The sequence below is a fragment of the Chiloscyllium punctatum genome, chromosome 33 (genome assembly GCF_047496795.1).
Source record: "Chiloscyllium punctatum isolate Juve2018m chromosome 33, sChiPun1.3, whole genome shotgun sequence".
NCBI classification, from domain to species: domain Eukaryota; kingdom Metazoa; phylum Chordata; class Chondrichthyes; order Orectolobiformes; family Hemiscylliidae; genus Chiloscyllium; species Chiloscyllium punctatum.
This window is the reverse complement of record NC_092771.1, coordinates 49,236,573-49,260,829: the sequence shown is the minus strand read 5'-3', so window position 1 is coordinate 49,260,829 and position 24,257 is coordinate 49,236,573.

Below are 24,257 nucleotides of genomic sequence, written 5' to 3'. Positions count from 1 at the left end.
ACAAAAACAGACAGTTTTCCCTCTTGGTTGGGGAACACTTCAGTGGTGCAGGACATTCAACCTCGGACCTCCGGCTATCCATCCTCCAAGGCGGACTTCAGGACAGGCAGCAGCGAAAAGTGGCCGAGCAGAGTCTGATAACTAATTTTGGTACCCATAGGGAGGGCATCAACTGGGACCTTGGGTTCATGTCACAGTAAAGGTGACCACCATTGCACGATACACACACAGACACAGACACCACTATACACACACATACGCAGGCACTCCTATACCCAAACATACACACGGACACGCATGTACACAGACATACACACAGACACTCCCACAGACCCTTACAGACACCCACACTCACACAGGCATCCGCTCAGAGACTTAGACCACTCCACACTCATGTACACACATATGCACTCTCTCTTACAGACACTCACAGCCCCCCACCCCAGACACGCCCACAGATTCCCACATTCACACATGCACCCCCTCACAGACTTCAGACTTCACACATATATACTCCATCACACTCACAACCCTCAACCCACACAAGCCCACGCACACACAAACAGACGACCTAAATGCACACATATATTTTGTGGGGTGAATTTGTACTTGCAGGGTTATATTGGACTTTGCTCAAAAACTGTATGAATTCATGTAAAACTGTTATCTCACTTTTCAGATTAGAATCAATCTAAACATCATGGCATAGACAGAGAACACAAGGGGCCAACACCTTCAGCATATTGTCTAGCTAACAGCCAATGTTACAGCTAACCTAAGAATGCAACTTATTTTTTAAAAAAAGGGTTTTATGATTTACACATGAAATGAGTGAAACTATCATGGTATTCGAACAGATGAAAGACTCAACACACAATCAGGTATTTTTCAATGTATAATTTCAGTTACAACACACTGTAAATTTCTGCTATAATTTCTGTGCCTTAGAATTGTGTCCTCCATTATTACCTGATGAAGGAGCGGCGCTCCGAAACCTAGTGTGCTTCCAATTAAACCTTTGGACTGTAACCTGGTGTTGTGTGATTTTTAACTTTGTACATCCCCAGTCCAACACCGGCATTTACAAATCATGACTGAATAAACAGGCTCAGTTAACGAGTTCCACACATCATTTTTCATATCACTATAAATGGGAACATTTACTGGGTTTGGAAGGAATGGATGAGGGTTGCGGAGGGATAGACCATAAGCCTTTATAATCTTGTTTTAACTTGTATATGAGTGTATTAACAGAACATTGCAGGGGTCTATATGTGTTCCACTCTGCTTATGAAAGGAGGCAGTTATAAAATAACAGATCGGCTACATAAAAAAATGTTGGGTGGGCAAGTTTCTAGATACCTTAACCCAAAGTATGATACTTATTGACCAGTGTGAGGCTACTCCTGGTTTTAAGTGCCCTGCTACCAAATCCATTCATAACTTTGAGACAGAGCATTGAGACTGCTGCTCAGCAACAGGCCGAAGCAATTCTGTCCCCATGGGCCTCTTATAGAGGGATAAGAGAAGACCATTGAGCCCATATTAGCCTGTTGTGACTTGAAAAGTTGGAAATCTAGAATATTGGCACATTTTGCCAACAGAATCATTCAAAACGAAGAGATATGTCGCTGCAGCTGTATGGAGTGTTATTGAGAGGTCACCTGGAGTACATTGTGTTGTTTGTGTTTCTGCAACTGAGAAGGGATGGACCTCCTTTAGATACAGTTTACCAGCTGATCATAATCCACGGGTTGCTGTGTCATTTGATGTCTCGGGTCTGCTACACACGCACATGAGGCGGCCATTCAGCCTTTCCAGTCTATTACAGAGGGCCACGAGGAGCCCATTCAGCCTCTCGAGCCTGTTACAGAGGGGCAGGAAGTGTTTGTTTAACTTCCATGTCTGTTACGCATAAAGATTAGTTTTAAATTATTTTTGGAATAGGAAAGACCTGATGTAAACATTAAAGTTCTAACTTTGAACAAGGCCAATTTTGAAAGTGTTAGGCGAGCCCTGTGAAAGGCTGGTTGGAATACCCTATTCACAGGTAAAGGGATGGTTGGAAAATGCACGGCCATCAAAACCTGTTTTCAGAGACTCCAGAACTAACATGTTTCTATTAGTGAGGGGGCAAGGCTGGTGGGTACAGGGAGTGCTGGATGGCTAGATATATTGATGCTCTGGTCAAGGTAAGGAAGGAGGCGTATTTCAAGTAAACAGAGCTGAGATCAAGTGAATCCCGAGAGGAGTATAAGGGCAGTACGTGTGCAGTCAACGGGGAACTCGGGCCAGAAAGATGTGGGCGTGAGATGGCTTTAGAAATAGGGTTAATGAGGCATTGAAGAAATTCTACAAATCCTTTAATGGCAAAAGATTAACTTGGGAGAGAATAGGGCCCCTTAAAGATCAGTAAGGCTACCTATGTGTGGAACCACAGATGGGAGGGATACGAAACAAGTATTTCTCCTCAGTATTTGATGTGGAGAAGATTACAAGAGCGAGAGAATGAAGAAATATATAGTGATATCTTGAAAGTGTCTATATTATAAGGAGGTGTTGGACATTTTAAAACACATAAAGATAAACAAATCTCCGGGACCTGATCAGTTGCATCCCAGAAGTTTGTGGGAAGCTAGGAAAGGGATGCTCAGCATTTTGCTGATATACTTGTATCATTGATTTCCACAAGTGAGGTGTCAAAAGACTGGAGGGTTGCTAACATAGTTTCATTATTTAAGAAAGTAAGGAAAAAGCAGGTAACTATAGACAGGTGAGCCTGACGTCAATGGTGACGAAATTGTTGGAGGCAATTTTGTGGGAAAAGGATGTAAATGCATTTGAAAAGACAAGGACTGAAGAGGGTCTTTGTACATTGGGGATCAGGTCTCACTGACTCGGTGTAACCTTTTGAGGAAGTGATGAAGATGACTGATGAAGACAGGCCAGTGGATGGTGTCTTTATGGGACTCAGGAAGGAAACCACAATGGTCTACATGGTAGACTGGTTAGCAAGGTTAGACTGGCTGGGATCCAGGGAGAACTCGCGATTTAGATCCAAAATTTTCTTGAATATTGGAGACAGGGCGTGACAGTGGACATTTGTTCATTAAACTTGGAGACCTGTGACCAGTGGCGTGCCGCAAAGATCAATAGGGGGTTCACTGCCTTTTGTTACTTATACAAATCATTTACATTTGAGTATATGAAGTATGGTCAGTAAGTTTGTAGAAAATTCCAAATTAGGTGGCGTAGTTGAGAATGAGGAATGATCTCTCAGACTATAATGGGACATTTCTGAGGTGAACCGAGGAGTGGCAGATGGAGTTTATTTTACATAAATGTGAGGTGTTGCATTTTGGCAAGAACAATCAAGGCAAGACATACAGGTAGGGTTCTGTCGAAAGCTGCCAATCTAGAAGAACTCCATAGACATTATGGAATCCCTGCAGTGAGAAAACAGGCTATTCGGCCCATCGAGGCCACACTGACCCTCTAAACAGTATTCCACTGGACAAACCCCTACCCTATCCCTCTTAGCCTGCATTTCCCATGGCTTATCCACCTCGCCTACACATCCCTGGGTACTGTACACAATTGAGCATGGCCAATCTACCCTTATCTGCATATCTTTATACTGTCGGAGGAAAACATAGCACCCGGAGGAAAGTCACGTAGGCACGGAGAGGATGTACAAACTCCACGCAGCCAGTCATTCAAGGATGGAATTAAACCCAGATCGCTGCGCTGTGAGGCAGAAAAGCTAGCTTTGTGGTGCAGGTTCTCCTTTCATTGAAAGTGCCATCACAGGTCCCAGTGTAGTGAAGAAGTCACTCGGTGATCTTCCCTTTATTGGTGCGTGCTTTGAGTCTATGCGTTTGCATGACATGTTGCATCTGTAGAGGATATTGGTTTGGCCACTTTTGTAATATTGCCTTTAATTTTGGTCACCCTGCTGTCGGAAAGATGTTTCCAAACTTGAAAGTGTGCAGAAGAGATTTAAAATAATGTTGCAGGTGTTGGACGGTTAGAGTTATGAGGAGAGTTTGAATAGGCTGGGGCTATTTTCAGGTGTTGAGTTTGAGGGGTGACCTTAAAGAGGTTTATAAAATCATGAGGGGCATAGATAAGGTAAACAATCAACGTCTTTTCTGCAGGATAGGCGAGGGCAAAATTAGAAGACAAAGGTTAAAGGTGAGAGGGGAAAGATTTAAAAAGGGACATGAGGGACAACATTTTCACACAGAGACTGCTGTGTGTATGGATTGAACAGACAAAAGAGGTGGTGGAGGCAGGTACAGTTACACCATTTAAAAGGCATTTGGATGGATAAGTGCATGGGAAGTGTTTAGAGGGAGATGGGCCAAACGCTGGCAAGGGGGACGAGATTTATTTAGGATATTTGGTTGGTATGGACGACCAGACTGAAGGATCTTTTTCCGTGCTGTACATCTCTCAGACTCTATTGACCCTTGTGTGTACAACACAGGAACAGGAGAAGGTTATTCAGATTCTGAATTCTGTAAGTCAGCTTGTTTGTTCAATTACTGAGAGTCAAATAAATCATTCAGATTTTGGTGCTTTACATAAACAGGAGACAGTCTTTTTGACAAGAGAAGCTGTAAAGAATGTGAAGAGGCCATTCAGTCCCTCAACTCCATTCCACAGAAGCAGCAGGTGAGCACAGAAATATAGGAACCTGTTACTCAGAAGCAGGAGGAGGAAATCTATTTTCACAAAACTTCGATTAGGAGGCAGTCACTCACCTGCTCGAGTTTGGGCGCACAGGAACAGGAGAGAGTCATTCAACGGCTGAGACTGGGATACAGGAACAGGAGGGAGTCATTCAACTGCGCAAGATTTGGACATAGGGACAGGAGGGAGTCATTCAACTGCTCAAGACTGGGACACAGGGAAATCTTGAGAGTAGTGAGACCCGAGAATCCTGTTACGCAGAAACAGGATGAGGTGCTTCAGTCCCCACTTGTATGGGATATTGGAAGAGAAGAGTAGTTTTCTTGGAACAAACATAAATATATGAATAAGTTGCATTCGTGGTCCATTCAATCCTGGCCCACAATTCACCAAGACCACGGCTGATCTGATGGTGATTCCCTCATTCCATTTTACGGAGACTCCGCTCTGTGCAGTCTCTGCTCCATTTGTTGGTCATGTTGCAGACCCAGATACTGTAACAACAGTCACCATGACTCATTGAGGGGGATGGCTCTAACCGGATGAGTCAGGATTTGAAGGGTCCAATCACAAGAAAGGAAACACAAAATGAAGGTATTGCCAGATGTTTAGTTCTCTCACATTCGCAATCGAACTCACATAACCAGCCCATCCATAATACATTCAGAATAGAGCACTGTGTAAATCCGGTCCAGAGTGGAACTCTGTGCAGCCCACACCAGTGCTTGATCTATAATTTCCAGCGTAGGGAGCTGTGCAGACCGCACTGGTTCATTCCTATATAAACCCAGGCTGTCACATTGTTCGGTAACACTGTGTTAGATCACTGCCCAGTGTGGAGAAACTTGCAGCCCATGCTGGAAGTGACAGCATCTGCAGCTACAATCCATTTACTGCTCCATATCTCCACTGTGCCTTGACAAGGGATGCTGCGGAGGTGAAAATCATTGCAAGAGACAGATGCAAATGGAAACAGTTCAAATAGCAACAGTTCTGATTAATACGAGTATCACACAAGTATTTAAAGATGAAATAACTGAGATAATATCCGATGTGGGTTTTGTGAATGGTGCAAGGATGTAAGAGGGGGATGGTGATGTTATAGTAGTTAAACTGTAAACCTCCAAATAATCAATGGGTATTGGAGGAACGAATATGCAGGGAGACTGGTGAGAGTAGCAGGAGCAATAGGTTTGTTATAATAGGTGACTTAAAATTTCCTAACAGAGACTGGGACTTCCAGATGGTTAAGAACTTCGATGGAACTTAATTTCTTCAGTGTGTTCAGGAAAGTTTCCACAAGCAGTATGTAGAGGGTCCTACTCTGGAAGGGACAAACTCGTCCAACTGTTGGGAAATAGGGATGGATTGGTGACGGAGGTAAAGCGGGGGAGTATTTTGGGAAAAGTGACGAGAGTTGTATTAATTTTAAAATAGTTATGGGAGGAAAACATATGGTCCACGGATTCAAGTTCTAAATAGTGGCAAGGCATATTTGGTTAAAATTAGACAGCAGATTGCACGGGTTCATAGGAGTAATTTGTTTCCAGGTAAAAGGATTCCGGGCAAGAGGACGGCTTCAAAAGTGAGATAGCCCGAGTTCAAGGTCTATATGTTCCTTTGAGGGTGAAGGGAAAGTGAGGCTGGAAGAGAGAACCTTGGATGACAAGAGATATTGAGGCTTGGACCAGCAAAAAGGAGGCGAGGCTCAGGTACAGGCAGCTGGGATCAAGGGAATCCCTGGAGGTACACAGCGGACACAGGAGTTTACTGAAGAAGGAAATCAAGAAGGCGAAAAGGGGGTAATGAGATAGCCTTGGCTGAGCAGATTAGGGTGAATCCAAATTCAGTACAGTAAAGAGAAAGAACAACTAGAGAGAGAAAAGGATGCCTTAAAATCCAAAATAGACACGCATATGTAATAAACAAGAGATGTTTGAGGTCCTCGATTTCCCCTCTGTGTATACCATGAAGAAAGACATGAAGACCTGTGACCTTTGGGAGGTTAATTGTCATATCTTGGTACAGTTCATATCAGAGTAGAGGCGCCGTTGGACATATTAGAATGCATAAAGTTAGATAAATTTCTTGGTCCTAACCAGCTATATCTAAGAGCACTGCAAGAGGCGAGAGAAGACAGTTCAGGGGCCAAAGACCCAGAAGACTGGGCAGTAGCAAATGTTGAGCCCTTATTCAGAAGAGCTGAAAAGAAAAGCCTGGGAAATATAGACCAGTAAGCTTCATATCTGTTTCCGGAAACCACTTGAGAAGGTTCCTAGATATAAGATATGCATGCATTTGGGAAGACAGAGTTGGACTTGGAGCAGTCAGCATAGCTTTGTGCGATGCAGGTCATGCCTTACAAATTTTGATAGAGTGTTTTGAGGAAGTGACCAGGAATGTTGACAAGGGCAGGGTGGTAGACATAGTCTATATGGATTTGGTAAGGCCTTTGATAAGTTTCCACATGGTAGGCCGCTCCAGAAAGTTAGATCGCATGGACTCCAATGTAAACTGGCAAACTGGCGACACTATTGACTTGACGTTATGAAGCAAATGACTATGGTGGAGGGATGCTTGTCGGACTGGAGGCCTGTGACTAGTGGAGTGTCTCAGGGGTCGGTACTGGGCCCATTGCTGTTTATTATCTCTATCAATGATTTGGACCAGAGTGCACAACGCAAGGTTAGTAAGTTTGCAGATGACTCTAAATTAGGAGGCATCGTTAAAAGTGAGGAATGTTATCAGAAATTGCAGCAGTACCTTGACCAGCAGGGGAATTGAGCTGATAAATGGCAAATGGAGTTTGATATAGATAAGTGTGACGTCTTGCATTTTGGAAAAACAAATCCAGGTAGGAGTTTAGTGATGAATGATAGTGCCTTAAGGAGTGTAGTGGAACAAAAGGACGTGGGAGATCAGCTGCACGGTTGCCTGAAATTTGTGTCACAGATACACAGGACAGTGAAGAAGGCTGTTGGCGCACTGGCCTTCATCAGGGCATGGAGTATAGACGTTGAGAGGTTATGTTGCAGTTGTACAGGATATTGGTAAGGCTGCAGTTAGAGTATTGTGTTCAGTTTGTTCACCTTGCTCTAGAAAGGATATTATTGAACAAGAAAGAATGTAGAACAAATATACAAAGATGTTTCATGAGCTCAAGGCTCTAAGTTATAGGCAGTGGTTGGACAGGTTAGAACTTATTTCTTTACAGCATAGGCACTGAGGGGGTTCTTATAGAAGTGTAAGTCTTATAAAATCATGAGTGGCGTGCATGGGGTGAATACTTCAATTCTTTTCCGAAGGTTGGGGAATCAAGGACTAGAGGACATCCATTAATGTTTGGAAAGGATAAAAAATATAAAAAGTAAACTGAGGGGCAACTTTTTTACACAGAGTGTGGTACGCATATGGACTGAGCTTGCAGTGGAAGTGATTGAGGTGGGTACAATAACAACATTGAAAAGGCATTTGGACAAATTCACAAATAGGAATGGATTAGAGGGATACAGAACAAGGGCAGGGAAATGGGGTGACTCTGGATGGACATTTTGGTTGGCATGGACCAGCTGGGCCAAATAGCCAGTCATACTGGCAGTCTCGTGCAGTACGACTGTAAATGAGTGTGTTTTGGAGTGGATGCAGAGTGGGGGAGACTGAGAAAAAATGTCATGGAAGGATATGTTCACCCGTTTCAGAATACTGAAATGAAGACATTTCGATAGTCTCATACAACACGGGTCAGCATTTCGAAGAGTTACGAGTGAAAGCGATATTGCTGTCAGTTCAGGCGATGGAGAGTTTTGGATGAGCAATTGTTCTGCAGCTTTGTAACTGCGAGTGAGGACAGCAGAGTCTTCGCCTCATTGGGCTGAATCTAACAAAAAAACTGTCGCAGTGACATTTTCATTAAGTGTGACAGAGGGGTTGTCTGCACGAGGCCGAGCTAGATTCCTGGTGCTATCTTACCAATCTCACCTCCTTAACTACCCTCCCCACTGCATAGTGTCCCTCTCATACAATGCCAGCCCGATTCTCCAACCCATCATGACTGGAGGTACTCACCATCGCCGGGATGCCCCGGTATTCTGTGATCCCTGGCACTTGTGCCACCTTTAAAATGCCAATGGGTACACGGTTGTGCTTTCTCAGTTCAGAACTGCCCTGCACAGTTTACCCCGAGCATGGCAGCTAAGGGGAAATTACACCCGGTTTGTCAACAGGGGCACGGAGGTCCTGGTGGATGGGCTAGTACAGAGTGGGAGCATTCTCTTCCCAGAGGGATCACACCACCAGACCCACCGAGCATGGTCTGAGCTCCCCACCCAGCTCAGTGCAGAGTGCGGTCTGAGGAAATGTCCAGCAAAACAGGACAAGCATCAATAACCTTCCCCGCTCTGTCAGGATAAGGGTCACTGTATTCTCTCTGCTCCCTCACACTCACTGTATATCTGTTATAGCACCGTCTTGTTTGGGAAGTTTGTTGCAAAAGTAACCAAAATGGAGACTGTTGTGTCTTCTGTAATGAGTCCCATTTTTACTCGTGTTTTATTCCCCCTGGGATGTGGCACATTTAATGAAATCTGGGAGAAAGTGAGGACTACAGATGCTGCAAAAAGTGTGGTGCTGGAAAAGCATAAATCATATCACCGACCCTCAGGATAAACCACCATGAGTAGTCTCTCTAATGACAGTTCTTTGGGACTCTATTCTGGCATTTTAATTTTTTAACAAACATTTTTATTGAAAAAGAGGCTTTTATTATTATATTAAACCAATAACAAAACAACTCAAATAACTGAACAAAATTACACCCAATTGCATGCACATACAAAACAAGTTAAAGTAACTAAATGGACAGAAAAAAAACAAAAAAAAACAATAAATAAATAATATGGCTCAGCATAACAAAATGATAGTTCTCGTTCTTGGAGAGCATTAAGCATTCATATGTTCATAATTCTTCATACTAGATTCATTAGACAATATCGTCATGGCTATATAAAAGCCCTTTTTAGAGTGGCAGATAAGCCTGTATCGCGGTAATCCAAAAAGGGTTGCCATATCTTATGTAAATCTTTGGTTTTTGGTGCACCATAATCGTGAGAAAGTCCAAAAGGATATTCTCTATGACGAGCTTACAAGGACCCAACAGACCCGGGGGGTTTTCAGACATCCAACATAACAGAATATTTTTCCTAGCACGGGAAGTATGGGGGAGATAGTAAACGAGTATTTTGCATCAGTATTTATTGTGGAAGACATAAAATGTAGGGAAATAGATGGTGAAACCTTGGAAAATGTCCATATTAAAGAGGAGGAAGTGCTGGATGCATTAAAATGGGTAAAGTTGGATAAATACCCAAGGATGTCTTGAAACGGGTCCCCAAGACCTGATCAGGTATACCCCAGAACTCTATGGGAAGCTAGAGAAGTGATTGCTGGGCCTCCTGCAGAGATATTTGTAATATGGAAAGTCACAGGTGAGGTGCCAGAAGACTGGAGGTTGGATAACGTGGTGCCACTGTTTAAGAAGGGTTGTAAGGACACGCCAGGGGACTATAGACTAGAGATCCAGACGTTGGTGGTGGGCAGGTTGTTGGAAGGAATCCTGAGGGACAGGATGTGCATGTACTTAAAAAGGCAAGGACTGATTAGGGATAGTCAACATGGCTTTGTGCGTGAGAAATCATGTCTCACAAACTTGATTGTGTTTCTTGAGGAAGTAACAAAGAAGATTGATGAGGGCAAAGGGGTAGATGTGATCTATATGGACTTCAGTAAAGGTTTTCATAAGGTTCCCCATGGGAGACTGATTAGCAAGGTTAGATCTCATGGAATACAGGGAGAGCTAGCCATTTGGATACATAACTGGCTCAAAGGTAGAAGATAGAGAGTGGTGGTGGAGGGTTGTTTTTCAGACTGGAGGCCTGTGACCAGTGCAATGCCACAAGGATCGGTGCTGGATTCACTACTTTTTGTCATTGACGTAAATGTTTTTGATGCGAGCATAAGAGGTACAGTTAGTAAGTTTGCAGATGACACCAAAATTGGAGGTGTAGTGGACAGCGAAGAAGGTCACCTCAGATTACAACAGGACCTTGACCAAATTGCCAATGGGCTGAGAAGTGGAAGATGGAGTTTAATTCAGATAAATGCGATATGCTGCATTTTGGGAAAGCAGGTCTTAGCAGGACTTATACACTTAATGGTCAGGTCGCAGGGAGTGTTGCTGAACAAAGAGGCCTTGGAGTGCAGGTTTATAGCTGCTTGAAAGTGGAGTCGCAGGTAGATAGGATAGTGAATAAGGCGTTTGATGTGCTTTCCTTTATTTGTCAGAGTATTGAGTACAGGAGTTGGAAGATCATTTTGCGACTGTACAGGACATTGGATAGGCCACTGTTGTAATATTGCGTGCAATTCTGGTCTCCTTCCTATCGGAAATATGTTGTGAAACTTGAAAGGGTTTAAAAAGATTTGCAAGGATGTTGCCAGGGTTAGAGGATTTGAGCTATAGAGAGACGCAGAAAAAGCTGGGTCTGTTTTCCCTGGAGCGTCGGAGGCTGAGGGGTGACATTATAGAGTTTTACAAAATTATGATGGGCATGGATAGGGTAAATAGGTAAAGTCTTTTCCCTGGAGTCGGAGAGCCAGAATGAGAGGTTATAGGTTTAGGGTGAGAGGCGAAAGATATAAAAGAGACCTATGGGTCAATTATTTCACACAGAGGGTAGTATGTGTATAGAATGAGCTGCCAGTTGAGTTGGGGGAGGCTCATACAAGTGCAACATTTAAGAGGCATTTGGATGGGTATATGAATACGACTGGTTTGGAGGGTTATGGGCCGGGTGCTGGCAGGTGGGACTGGGACAAGATTAGTTTGGGATATATGGTCGGCATTGATGGGTTGGACAGAAGGTTTCCAGCTTTACATCTCTATGACTCTATGTCTTGTACTAATCTCTGTTTTTTGGTGCACCAGACTGGTGAGAAAGACCAAAGGGATATTTTCCATGAGGAGCTTCCAAAGACCAACAGCCCCGAGGAGTTTTCAGACATCCAACACAACAGAATAAGTTTCCTAGCACAGAAGGTTTGGATTTTTTTTCCCATGCGTAAGATACTCTGGGCAGGCCCAGGAAAAGAGAAACCGGGTCTATCTCCAATTCGGTCTCCAAGGCCCACTCTGTCAAACCTAACACAGTGATCCAATATATGTGAAGCCTGCAGCAGGACCATATGTAATGAGCAAGAGTGCCTGTAGTCATTCTGCATTTAGGAAATGCTGAAGATAATCCCACTTTGAATTTTGAGAGAAACACTGGTGTCAGATTGACCCTATTTACAACTGCATGGAATTTTTCCTGTTCCAGATCAAAATCCTTTGAGCATTTTCACAAATATCCTCCCGTGTCTCCAAAGAGATCTCAACCCCCAACTCTCTCGCACAGACGTCACGATACTGCACAGTCTTGTCTGAGGGGACATTATCCAACTGATGATAAAGGGTGCTGACAGAGAGTGTATTCTTAGCAAAAAGAACCCATCTCTCTGTATCGGATCTATCAGTCTCTGTTATTTTTAAAAAAATCAAATCTCTAATCTGGAAAAAAACAGAAGAAGTCTCTACTCGGTAGTCCATACTTAACGAGTTATTTGACCAAATGATATCATTGTTTCTCCCTCAAGTAACACGTGGTGGCTCAGTGGTTTGCATTGACTCACAGTACCAGGGTCACGGGTTTGGTTGAGTGACTGGCTGTGTGGAGTTCGTATATTCTCAACTGTGTCTGCGTAGGTTTCCTCCAACACTCACAAAGATGTGCAGGTTAGATGAATTGGCCATTGCTAAATCGCTCATAGTGTTCCAGGATCTGTACTTTGGGGCATTAGTCAGGGTAAATATAGGATGGTAGGGGAATGGGTGTGGGTGGGTTACTCTTCAGAGGATCGAAGTTGACTTGCTGGGCCCATGGACCTGTTTCCAAACTGTAGGGATACTACTAATTCTAAATCACTCAAGCAAGGTACATCCTCGCTGCCCACAGTTTAAACCTGGAATCCATCATCCCCGGTTGACAACCCGGTATACCAATTATCGGGTTAAGAAACATGGTTTTGTCTGTATTGCCCTCGATCTGACGCATTGTCCTTCACGTTTTAATAGTATTGATCATCATTAGTTTATGACAATACTCCATAAACGTTGTCAATTTATCTAAGAACAACAGACTGATAAAGGTTCACTTTGTCTGAGAGGGCTCAATGTCTAGCCATATTGATGCAGAGACCTCAGTGGCCCAAGCACTCACATATGATGAAAAGAACTTAATTGATTGCTTTTAATCGGGGAGATCAACTCCCCACAATCTGTGGGGCAGTTGCAATTTTGTTAGCTTGATAAAGAGTACTTATGGTGCCAAATAAACGAGCTAAACCAGCCATTGTTTTCTAAAAATTATCTTAGATTACTTAAAGTTTGGAAACAGGCCCTTCAGCCCAACAAGGCCACACTGATCCGCCGAAGCGCAACCCACTCATACCCATTCCCCTACATTTACCCCTCCATTCATTTTAATAACAGCTATCCGACCTAGCCAGGATATTGGAAATGCCTCCCATCTTTGAAGATCTTGTTTAATTTTGTCTAACAAATGGATAGAGTTCACGTTAAATAAATGATCAAAGACAGATGCAATGAATATACTGAAATAGGGAAACCACCCCAGTGACCATTTAAAAGGAAACCAGGATTTGGCCTCAGTATTAGGTATTTCCCTAAGACCTCCCATAGGCATGGCCTCCAACTTTGTCAAATTAATCTTATCGCCCAGAAAGGCAATAAGCGAATCAATGAATTGCATCAAATGAACTACCGAAATTGCGGAATTTGACAAAAAGCATAACACCCTCTTCTGCATACAATGTAATCTTACGTGACTTCTATCCTACTTCTGGGTCAGATATGTGGGCATCCCTACGGATGGCCTTCGCCAGTGGCTCAATCCCCAACGTAAACAAGAATGGTGAAAAGTGTTAACCTTGTTGGCTGCCTGGAGAAATATTAATATTACTGGTTGGCCACACCATTAGTGAGAACCGCAGCCAGAGAATCGCGGTAAAGGAACCACACCCACTTGATAAAAACTTTGCATCGACCAAACCGTTCTAATGTACAGAAGAGATCCGGCCACTCAACCCAATCAAATGCCTTCTCGCATCTAAAGAGATTAATAATCCCTGGACAGATTGCGATTGACACTCTTGGATCATATTGAGTAATCCCTTAACAGTGTAGGAAGATCTGTGGCCCTTTACAAAGCATGTTTGGTCCTCTTTGGTAACGGAAGGCAGCAAAGTTTCCACCTTAATGTACAGGTCACAGACGGGATTATGAAACCAACATTTAAAAGTGAGATTGGCATGTAAGAAGCACAATCCTCCAGGGTCTTCCATTCTTAAGCATCAGAGAGATATGAGCCTCTCTAAAGGATGGAGGGAGGGGTTCATGACTGTGTGAGTGACAGAACATGTTAAACATCAGCCCTGACAATAGGTTTATAAATTATTTATAAAATTCCCTCAGAAATCCGTCAGGAACGTGCACCTTTACATTCTGAAGCTGCTTCACACCCTCCTGCGCTGACAATGGTGCATTAAGGCACAACACTTATTCAGGGGTTACTCCTGGAAAATTCAGGTTCTTGAAAAATGACTCCATCTTAATCCATCTATCCTCAAAATTTTCAGTCTGAAATAATTCGCAGAAAACTCTTGGACAGGCTGGATTAATCTTTTTGGAATCGAAGGGAAGGATCCCAGTACCTTCCCTAATTGAGGTAATGGCTTGAGGGGGCGCTCATTATCCTGGCAAGTTAGGCTAAATACTTGCCTGGCTTATCACCATGTTCAAACAGCCTTCGTTTTTCAAAAGTAAGTTCCTTCCTGGCTGTCTGTGTGAGCGAGGAATTCACTGTAGACAGAAGCGTCGTGATCCTCTGCAGATTAGGCACTGAGGGGCTATCACAGAATGCACTCTCGGCTGTCCTCAGCTGTGCCTTAAGCCAGCGTTCCTGCTCCCCCTTCTGCCGCTTCCTGATGAATAACTATTCCCTTGGCATGAGCGTTAGCAGTTTCCCATAGAATGAATGTGTTACTGTTTGAATCTGCATTAATGGCTAAGAAAGATCTGAAATGTTTACAGAAATACTCAATGAACTAACTAGCCTTAAGAAAAAAAGGATCCATTCGCCAGCGTCTCGAAACTGTTATACTACTTCATGGTCAGAAATAGTAATTTTCCCAATTGTGCAGGATTCCACCGAACTTAAGATTGTTGCAGGGATGGAGAAGAGATCAACATTCGTGTGGCATTTATGCGGGTTATAGGAGAAAATAAAATCCCTACTTGTGATGTGGATCTGCCTCTAGACATCCACCAGCTCTAGTTCTGCACAAGAATCAACTAATTGCTTACATTATGACGAGGGTATTGGGTGACCTTTGGACATTCTGTCCACTGTGGGGTCCATAGGACAGTTGAAATTATCTACAGTAATGCACCATGAGACAAGATAACTTAATTTGGAAAATGCATCTACCACGGTTTTACGTGGGTGCTCCGAGAGGCAATAACCATTCAAAATACTGTATTCTTTCCCATAGTTCAAGGGTTTGGGGATTATGATCCTCCTGTGAATGTCTAATGTAATCTAGTAATTTAACTGGAAGATTCTTCCTATCCAATATGGCTTCTCCCCTACTCCTGCTATTAATAAAACGAGAAATAAACCCGATCAAACCCGCCCTGCTGTAATATCAAATGTTCCTTGTCATCAAGGTGCATCTCCTGCAATAGGACAACATCCACCCTCTCCTTTCTAAGACTAGAAAGTACATTTTTCCTCTTGACTGGACGATGGCTCCGCTCATTTTTCCAGGTACACCATTTAAGAACATCATTATCCATCACACAGTGTAGCAACATTTGAGCTCTAGAGAGGAAGAACTCGAATTACACATCACTGATCATGAATTAAAAAAGACTCATAGAGCTTAAAAACAACACGAACTAAGACTACTACATCTAACAAGCTCTCAAAACTTTCCAAAACTAAACCCATAAAAAAACATAAAATGAAACAAATTCCAAAGTGCTAATGACACTACACAGGGAATCTACCGCCCCCCCCGCCCCCAACACACACAACCACGCCCGTCCAGTGGGGACGGTTACATACCCCAAGACTTCATCTTCTGCCCGCTACCAATATGACATCCACGGCAATTAATGACAAAACTCGGGCTTCAACTGCACTTTGGTCGGTATTTAATCATCACAACTAACTTTGTAACCCGCTCCAGCTTGAGTCGCACCCCAGACACAAGCAAGGAAAGAGAAAAAGAGTAGTAATACTAATGAAGAAGTTAAAAGTGAGTACTCTACCCATCCCCGACTATAATTTAACACTGGTTAATACCAGAAAAATCCAAGAAAATTTCTTTAAGAGAGAAACATGATTATCTAAACATCCATCTTACTTTAAAATATCCACAAATTTTTCGCTTTCTCTGGAGACTCAGACGAGTGTATGTATCCATTGAAAGCAATACGGAGAACCACTGGGTATATTAAGGAATACTGACTCCCGAGTTCCCTTACTCTTCTCTTGATATCATCAAAATATTTTCTTTCCTGAATCACTGCCGTTGAAAAGTCCTGAAAGATCATCATCCTGGAGCCCTCGCGAATTAAAGCCATCAGATCTTTCCCCTGGGTTCTGGGAGATTCCATCTGCCTTTGTTTATCCCCATAACTATGTAACTGCACAAGGACAGGGCGAAGGCGTTGGTCTGAGTTTGACCTCCGCACCATAACCCGACGAACTGTCTCAGTCTTCATCTGTCCCTTTTCAGTTTTGAAGTGAAGTAATCGCTGCAGCCAGTTCTCAGCAAACTCACTGGCTGACCACCTTCCATCCAGTCCAGCAAACTGACGATGTGAACATTCTTCATCCTATCCCTGTTCTCGAGGTCGTCATCATGGTTAGTTAAGGTATGGACCTGCTTTTCAAAGGCGAGGATCCTCTCCTGAAAGGAACTGATCGCGGTCTCTGTCGCTGCAGTTCAGTGCTTGGCATAATCTGTTCTGTTTCCAAGGCTGTCAAGTTGCTGCTCATGGTTTTGGAGCATGGCTGAGAGCGGATCTAGCCACTGCTGAACCCTTCTTCAATCATTACTTCAATCATTTCGCATAACTTGGTGAACTCAGTGACCAAGGCCTGGTGAGTAACTGGGTCTATGGAACGAGCAGAGTGGGTTGCAGCTACAGCCTCAGGCATGTTCGATGCTTCTGACGGGTGCACTGTGTGTTGAGACTTACTCGATCCTTTCCCATGTTTTGTCATTTCCATATGATAAAACGGGATTAGTAAAGATTCTATCGCTCTTTTAGTGTTGAATTTAACTAAATGGCTGGGATGGGTTGTGTTAGAGAACCACTTTGCCCGTGCTATGATGCAGAGCCCAGCAAAACAGACCTTCCGGATCTCCGGTATCTTGGATTCCCCCTGAATGTTTTATCGATATTATCATTTCATTTTGCATTATATTCCTGGATGTTCCGGACCGGTGTAATTTGACACCACTGTCTACATTTTCCTCTACGCTGCAAATTGCTGCCCATTCCTCGATAATCCTTGACTCTGTTGTTATTCATGAACCTTCTGTCGGTGCCTCAAAAATATTCAATATTTCTGCCTCCAACGGTCTGTGGGGAAGAGTGTTCCAAAGACACTCAGCACTTTGAGAAAACAAATATAAACTTTATGATCTGAGTGTGAGATTTTTTTTTGTGTCTCCTTATCTGAGAAAGGATATAATTACATTGAAAGCAGTTCAGAGATGTTTCATTTCACATATTCATGGGCTTATATTATCAAGGCTTTAACAGGGTACGCTTGGAATGAGAATAAAACATACAAGACCTTGATAAGTGCGGATTAGGTATGTTCCCACTGGGTGTTTGTATAGACCAAATTTGTAGTCATTGTCATAGAACCTCTGCAGTGTGGAGGCAGGAAATTCCGTCCATTAAGTCCGCAACGATGCACTAAACTGCATCCTACCTGGACGTGGCCCCCTACCTTATCCATGTAACCCTACATTTCCCATTACTAACCCTCCTAACCTACACATCCCTGGGCACTATGGGCAATCCCCTTTAAACTGCACATCTTTGGACTGTGGCAGGAAACTGGAGCACTGAGAGGAAACCAACACGGTCACAGGGAGAATGTTCAAATCCACATAGTGGGTTGCCCGCGGTTGGAATCGAACCCAGCTCCTTGGTGATGTGAGGAAGCAGTGCCACCCACAGATCCACCATACTCCTCCGTTAGTTCTGTTAGTAACTTGTGGCTGACGAAAGAAATCTGCCTGACTTCTTATCACTGAACCTAACCCAGTCTGAGACCTTTATCATCGGTCATATTACCAACCTGGTTTCATTTAAAATTTGTTGTGAGCAGTGGAGGATTGGGACGAGAAAAGGAAATAGTGACACCCTTCATCCTCAGTCACAAATGGAGTGAGAAGAAATTCACAAAGTGGGAATTCAGTCAAGTGGAAATCCTCTTTCCTAGAAGTTTGGGATGGCTGAATCTTTATATTATATCGAGGCTGGCTTCATCTGATTTTCCACAGACAGGTGAATCAGGGATAATGGTGCATGGAGAGAAAAGTGCAGCTGGCATAACAATGAGATGAGCCACGATCTCATTTACTGGTGGCGTAGTGTCAAAGGGCCGAATGGCCATTCCTATCCCTCAGCCCTGTGTTCTGATGTTCCATTCAGCCCTTCGGACCTGCAAATCGAGGCCACTCCGATGGTTAGGTGTAGTTTTGGAAATGTACTTGGAAAATCTAGCCTGGATCAGGAAGTGACCCTCACCCCCAATCCCTGTTTCCAGGCTTCCCATCTCTGTAACTTCTGCTCCAAATTTAAGCCATGTCCCAGACCCAGATTCACTGTGACTACAGCCCCCATACCCCACCCAGGGTAAACTCAAACTAATCCTCTGCTCATCCGAATGTAGCATTACACAACACAACATCCAGGAAAATAACCAGTTACTTTTCAAAAGTATAACATGTGAAATTAGTAACAGTAGGAACAACAGTAGGGTATTCGGCCCCTCAAGCTTGCCCTGTCATTTAATACGAACATGGCTGATCTACTCCAGGACTCGACTCCACTTTCTTGCCGACTCCTTGAGGAGAGTGAATGAGTTATATATACCCGCTGGGTGTTTGTATAGTCCAAATTTGTTGTCTCTCCACACCTCTCCGAGTTAGGGAATTCCAGACATTCACTACCTTCTGAGAGAAGACATTACTTTGCATCTCAGACTGAAATCGATATTCCATAATCGGTATCTATGTCCTCCATTTCGGAACTCCACCCAGGAATGGTAAGAACTTCTCAACATTTACAGTGTCAACCCCTCTCTGTGTCTTGTATTTTTCAGCAGTATCACTCCTCATTCATTTAAACCCCAATGAATGATCGCCTCACGATTGCAGAGATTCTCATTAACACAAACCTTTCGTCCCAGGAACCCATCTTTTGAAACAACCCAGTTACTTATTGCACCAGCATGCTGACTTTATGTTTCATACTCAGGAAGACTCCAATCCCTTTGTACTGCTCCTTTTCTGGAAGTCCTCTCCATTAAATAACAGCCTGCCTTTGGTTCTCAGTGTCATCCACAAATTCGGATGTTATGTTGCACTCAACTCCCTCTTTCAGGCTATCAGTATAGATTGTAAATAACTGATGCCATCGGACTCAGAGCTGTGGTACTCCAGCAGATACATCTTTATCATGAAGATTCATTAATCCAGACTCTCTGATTTCTATGTGCGAACCAATCATCATCCCATGTTAATACATTATCCATCATCCTACGAACTTCTGTCATGTGTAAGAACTTTTATTTTGTAATACCTTGTGGAAAATCTCTGGAAAGCCTGGTGTCAACCAGATCCCCTTTATGAAGTCTGCTTGTTACATTCTCTGGCATCTCCAGAAATATTTTGCATGATTTTCCAGGGCAAAGTATAATTTCCCTTTCACAAAACCACTCAGATCCTGCGTGAATCTTTTCTAAATGTCCATGCTGGCCAAGTTTTCCAAATTAAGCCCGTCGCACCTTTCATTTGGCCCATATGCCTCAAAATGTTTCCCATTCATATGTTTGTCCAAATGAGTTTTAAATGTTGTACCTGTACTGGCATCGACCACACTTCCTCTGACAGCTCATTCCATACCCAACCATCCTCTGTGTAAAAAGGTTGCCCCTTCGTTCCTTTTAAATCTTTCCTCTTTCACCTTAAAACTGTGCCTTCTATGGCTGAACTCCCCCATGCCGTTGGAAAGATCTTGGTTATTTACCCTATCCATATCTCTCATGATTTTAGAAGCTTTTACAATGTCACCACCCAACCTCCTACAATCCATCTGATACTAATTTCAAGAACAAGCATTTAAAGATAAGCACTGAAAATTTAAACAATATTAAACATGACAGGTAAACAATACTCAGCCCAAACTTCATATGGTGATTTGTGTTTTCTCCATGTTACAATACTAAGGCAGCATGAAACGCTTACTAGCGCCAATAAGAAGTCAAACACCTGGATTCCTTTGTATAAAGGGGGCGATGATCTCGACAGTGAAAACGTATTTAAGGCCAGATCTATATAATGCCACATAGTCAACATTCTCCCTCCTGGCCTCCCTATGACCTTGTGTGGTTGTGTCTTCTTTATCTTGCACTCAATAGAGAGAACCCCTTTCTCCATTCACACCTTAATGTAAACCCATTTTACATCATCCACTCGTTCAGCAGTGCTAAAAGCCCGTTTATCTTTGCCGCACCCTCTTTTCCCTGTCATCCATCCCCCATTTCTGACAAGGGATTAAAAATCCCAGGTTCCAATCCTTTTCAGTTCTGAAGAAGTGTCACATTGGGCTTGAAGTGTTAATGCTTTTTCTCTGTCTCTGCAGATGCAGACAGAACTGGTGAGTTTCTCCAGAAATGAATAGTTTCTCCAGAACAAATTTTCACTAAAACAAATAACTATGGATACTGGAAATAAAAATACAAAACTTGCTGGAGAAACTGGGAGCTTTGTAAAGGGTGACTGGACCTGAAATTTTAACTCTGCATTCATTCCAGAAGATGCTGCAACATTTTCAGTAATTTCTTCAGCAATTTCTGTTTTTGGACTATTTCCAAAGAAGGATGTCAATGATGCTCAAACATCCCGTCCAACCTGGAGCGCCGTACACTAGGGACTGAACGATAATGCATGGTGCACAAGTTCCTATATTCTAAAACTGCATAAGACTGACATCACTGACACTACAGAGCTCTTAATCATGGTCAGGGAGAATAACAGAGGGAAGCACATTCATTTCAAATACCGAAGTTGACATTGTGGAAAAGAAACGATTTAGATTATTACCTTAAATGGATTGAGATAAAGTAACAAATTGGAGGTGTGACACCAGAGAGATGCTCTCAGCAGAATGAGAATATGAAAATTGAAGTGTTACCGCATCAGAAACCAGGTTAGGTCACTGAATACAGGGCTGATGCCAAGGTCGGAATCACGTGCACCTAAACCTGTTGACAACCCACACGTGACTGGTTGCATTCCGAACAGCAGAAATAACTTCTGATGGTGAAGGGGAAATGATCCCACGACTAACAGATCGGATCTAAGCTCTGCCGTCCTGCTAAATCCAAACATAAATGTCGATGGATTATGAAACAATTTAATGGAGCAGAGGACGCCATAACTATCCTCATCCTAAATATCGGAACGACTCTAAATCAGTGAAAAAAAGTCAAGGATATGGTGTCTGCACTACCCTCAACCAGAGGTGTTGACTGGATGATCCAACTCACACTCATCATGATGCCCACAGATTCACAGTTGCCAGTCTTCAAGCAATTCGATTTTGTGTATGTGACATGAAGAAACAGCTGAACACAGTAGATACAACAAAGGCCCTGAAACCATTCCTGCAATGGGACTGAAGACTTGTGCTGCAGAACAAGCTGCGTACCTGGGGAAGCTGTTTCATTCCAGACCCAACTCGACATCTCCCTGTGGAAAATTACTCAGCTATGTCCAGTCCCCGAAGAGGAGAACAATTACAATCTGACCAATTACCACCTCGAACTCCCATCACGACAGTCAAATTGGTGGGAATTCTTTTGGACAGAGCTGTCAAGAAGTACTGAAATAACCTGCTCAGTGTGGTTTCCGATAGGTCCCCATGTGGAGATGGTGCTGTTGTGGAAATATCATTGGATTACGAATCCAGACCAGGTCAATGCTCCAGCAGCTGGTGGAAGTTAGAAACAATTAATAAAATATTGAGTCCGAAAATCTGGTGTCAGTAATAGTGATCTTGTGTCCAATGTTGATTGTAAACATCGATCTACTTCCCCAATGTACTTTCAGGAAGTGAATCTCCAGTGCTTTCCTAGTCTGGCCTAAAAGTGATTCCAGACGCACAGACATGTGATCAACTCTTCAATGGTCTCTGAATCGGCCAAGAAAGACACTCAATCGTATCAAACTGCTCTGAGATCTTAAAGGATAAAACCGGACAGAATACCTGGCACCAGCCTTGTTATCAGAAAAGGGAATGGGAAACGCAGTCCTATCGATCCTGCAGAGGCCTCCTTCCTAACACCTGAGAGCTTGTGACAACATTTACAGAGCTTTCCCACATACTGCACAGAAACATCGGGAAAGGAGTAGGTCATTCAATACGTTGAGCTTTCCTCATGCTACTTCAGGGCCCAACATCTCCTCAATGCAGTTTTCCCCATACAATGCTCATATCCCAAAATATGTTTAAACATTGTGAAACATAAAACGAGAACGGATGTACTGCTTTCGGCCCATCAAGTTTGCTTCTCTATTCAATATACACGCGGTTCTTTGATAACGCTTGTGTATTAAGTACGATTTGACTGTTTTCTTTAAAGTGAACTGTCATCCCTGCTTCCAATCTGTCTCACACTGTCAGAGTTTAATATAATTCCAGAAACAGGGCGATAATGGACTTAAACGTGTGGCTGGGGAACTAGCACAGGAAGCAAGGATGTAAATTCATGGATCACTAGGGTATTTTTTGTGGTAAGCATAAATTATACAAGAGAGACGGTTTGCACCTTAATAGGTTGAGGGACCAGCATTCTCGCAGGCAGGTTTGCTAATATAACACAGCTGCATTTATACTAAGTACCTGGGGGGAGGGGACAAACTGGATGTTTGAGAAGGAAATTGAAGGGAAAGGTAGAAAAGGGGTAGTCAAGAAAGTCAACTGTATCAATGAGGCAGAAAACTCAAAATGGGATCATGCTGTAAGGTTGAGTGAAATAGAAGTTTTTGGGAAGGGTGAGGATAGTAACAAAATTAAAAATACTATATATGAATGCACGAAGCATTAGAAATAAGATGGATGAGTTTGAGGCTCTTTTGGAAATTGGCAGATACGATATTGTGGGGATAACTGAGATGTGGCTTCAAGTGGACATGGCCTGGGAAATGAATACTCAAGGCTACACGTGCTATCGTAAGAACAGACTAACGGGCAGAGGGGGTGAGGTGGCCTTGTTGGTAAGGGATGATATTCAGTCCCTTGCACGGGGCGACCGAGAATCAGGGGATGTAGAGTCAGTATGGATAGAGCTTAGAAATTCTAAGGGTAAAAAGATATAAAACAGACCATCAGTCACTGACACCAATCTCGCCCTGTCTGATATAAACCAAACCGACAATCCCTGACACCAATCTCCCCCTGTCTTATATCACATCTTTTCTTCCCTTTTCTTCGCTTTCTATATTCATACAGTCATCGCGCATACAAGCACAATCTTTGGTCCAACTTGTCCATGCCGGCCAGGTTTTCCAAACTAAACTATTCCCATCTTCTTGCATTTGGCCCATATGCCTCTAAACGGTCCCCATTCACATGTTCATCTAAATGTCTTTTAAATGTTGGAGCTGTACTTGCATCTGCCAGTCTTCCTCTGGCAGCTCATTCCATAAACCCGTCACCCTCTGTGCAAAAAAAAATTCCTTCTTCCTCCCTTTTAAATCTTCCCTCTTCCACCATAAACCTATGGCTCTATCAGTTACTTTACCTATCCGGTGGAAAAGACCTTGGCTTTTCACCCTGCTCATGTCTCCCCTGATTTTGTAAATTACTATGATGTCACCCCAACCTTCTACAAACCATCTGATACTAACTTCAAGAACAAGCATTTAAAGATAAGCACTGCAAATTTGAAACAATGTTAAAAGTGACAGGTAAATAACGCTCAGCCCAAACTTCATCCTGTTATTTGTTTTCTTCTTTATGTTACAGAACGAAGGTAGCATGAAAATCTTAATAGTGCCAATAAGCCGGCAAGCACCTGAATTCCTTTGCCTGACGGCAGTGATCTCTACAGTGAAAATGTATCTCTGGACAG